Here is a 2,651-nt window from a genome sequence, read left to right as displayed (position 1 = left end):
TATTTTTACATTTCACTGAAAATACATTGACTTCTAGAATACGAAATCTAGCAGGAACTTAGGGGAAAACAATTACAAAATCTAAAGCCAATTACTTAATATTTCTTATTACCTAAACAACAACATGACATTGAAAGAAAACTGCACCTGCATTTTAATTACCAATCTCACATTAGTTAAGTTCGCCATAAATGAAACAGAACCAAAAATGCTTCAAACTCCAAATGAAAAGTCTGCAAGGCTCAGATTAAAATGTGGAATGTTTCAGATGAAAGTAATAAAAATACAATTGGTTTTGTTCTTTATTGAATGGAATCAAAAGTTTTGACATATCTCTGAAGCTTGGAACTACTAAATTTCATTTCTCTGAATGCTTCTACATATCTTTCTTAGTGGTGCAAGTGTCTTTAGCATATGAAGTCAGTCTCTACAAAGTATTTCTGTCTGTTACTATTTTGATAAAACAAAAACAATTCTTCATAACTTAACCGTATATGTATTTTTGCTATAACACTTAACACATGAACAGACATCTATTATCTATTATTTTCCACTAAAACAAAAGAGTACAATAGTTTTCTTCTAACTATCAGTATTGTATTTAAAAAAGGTTAACATTTAAAAACAAAGAACCATTATTTTCTTTGAAATCATTAAGCTTCTTGCACATCTCAAACTTCCTTCTTCTGCCTGCGTTCCTCTGCCAATTTATTCAGAAATTTCTTTAATTTCTGATAATGAGGAAGGCTGCTGCAATGAGTATTCTTTGCAACTGCTTCATTTGTATAAAAGAGTGAACACAGCTTACAGTAAAACCCTGTTTTAGGTATCACATAGTCTATACCAACAGGAGCATTGGGTTGATATGGTCCAATTCTATACTCATCTGGGATTGTATAGTCCTCCTTGTTTTCATCACTTTGGCCATCTGCATTTTCACTTGTATCTTTGTTGGGATCATCAGCATTCTCAGCAGATTCAGCACCTGGCTCTGTATTTTCCTCATTTTTAATTCCATTTTCCAACGCTGCTTCATTTTCTTGGTCAAGTTCCTCGATCTTGTCCACCTTTTTAAGCTTTTTCTTTGCAGCTCCAGAAGCACTGGCATTTGCATCTTTTTTCACAGCTTTGTCTGAAGGTTCTTTTTTCCCATCAGATGCCATATCCCCTAAATTAGCAAGATCTGTTTCATCTCCCACTGAACTGCCACTTTCTAGCAGTGTTGCTGCTGCTGCTTCATCTACAAGTAGCTCATCTTCAGATTCAAGAAGCATGTTAGGCTCTTGTTCTGCCTGGTCATCCTTTGTATCTTTTTCACCATCTTCACCTGATTTCTCTTCTTGTTCTTTACCTTCAGCAGTACTTTCAGTCTTCTGAGAACCATCAGTTTTGGATTTCTTATCACTTGGAGATTCTTTGCCATCTGGAGAGTAAGATCTTTTCCGGGATTTATCTTTTTTGAGTAAGTCAATGCCTCTGTTGGGAATCCTGAGTACCAATTTTTTGTATTTTTCAGACAGGTCAACTTTTACACATCTCCCTTGAAACCAAAGGGCCTTTTTCAAACAGTGGACAACCATTGCCATTGCATCTTCTCTGGTCTCCATCTCAATAAAGGCCTGACTTTTCATCCTCATCAGTATATAATTCTTTATTTTCCCATAAGGCTCAGCAAGCTTGAGGACAGCACTGTCAGAATAGCCAGAATGAGGTAAGTTGCTGAGATGTATCACTCGTCCAAGCTCTTGTTTTTGATCAAACTTCTGGTCTGGCTTACCCTCAGGTTTCTTTATTCTCTTGTACTTCTGGGATAAATGCACTCTCACTGGCTTGCCAAATACTAATGCTGGGGTGGTTGTGTAATAATCCACTGCAGCCTGAGCATCTTCTGTGGTTGCCATTTCAATAAATGCCTCATTAATTTTATTTAGAATAAGATGATTTGAAATAACTCCAAATGGTTCCACCAGTTGTAAGAGTTGATATCTCAAGTTTTTCCCTCGCTGGAAATCCATGATGTGAACAACTCGGCTAGTTTCCACTCTGCCTTTCTGCATGTGTCTTGGTCCTTGCAGGTTTCCATTTCCAGCACCCAGATTTCCTCTTGGTCCAACTGCTGGTCCCCCAAGATGAAATGATGGGGGTGGAGGTCCCAGAATTCCTGGTGCTGGGTTTGTAGACTGCTGCAACATGAATGGATCACCCATTGTATGTCCTGTATCAGTGTTAGGATTCCATTCTGGGTAGATTTCAAGAAGAAGCTGGCATCGACGACTGTGACTTGCTCCATTGATATGTTGACTCCACTCCTTATTAGAATGAACTGGCAAATCACATATAGAGCACAGATGGGGATAACCCTTCGGTAAGAGTCCATGGAAGTCTTCAATATTGCTACTTGGAGGAGCGCCCCTCTTTTTCTCAAAGAGAGATCTCTCTTGTAAGGAGCCAGGACCACGTCCCATTCTCTCATACTCACTGTCAAATTTATGATAGTTATGCGATGTCTCACCAAAAAAGGAATCATCCCTACACCTTTCTCCATCTCTTAATCTGTCATCTTCATAATCCATTCTGTCATAATAACCAGATTCTTGAGAACGACTTCCATGGTCATAATCAAGCACTAGGGTTGAGACTAGGACCACGAT

At 38.2% G+C, this 2,651-nt stretch overlaps 1 pseudogene across 1 annotated transcript; it reads right to left on the bottom strand.

The window, feature by feature from the left end:
• Positions 1-184: 184 nt before the first annotated feature.
• LOC104981302 lies at positions 185-2,649 on the bottom strand (annotated as a pseudogene). The gene has a single exon (XR_824355.1). The product of XR_824355.1 is annotated as a matrin-3 pseudogene (transcript).
• Between the last annotated feature and the right edge of the window lie 2 nt (positions 2,650-2,651).

This window comes from Bison bison, unplaced genomic scaffold (assembly GCF_000754665.1).
Source record: "Bison bison bison isolate TAMUID 2011002044 unplaced genomic scaffold, Bison_UMD1.0 scf7180017864517, whole genome shotgun sequence".
Lineage (NCBI taxonomy): Eukaryota > Metazoa > Chordata > Mammalia > Artiodactyla > Bovidae > Bison > Bison bison.
The sequence above is the reverse complement of the archived record's forward strand: the minus strand, read 5'-3'. Positions and strand labels throughout refer to the sequence as shown.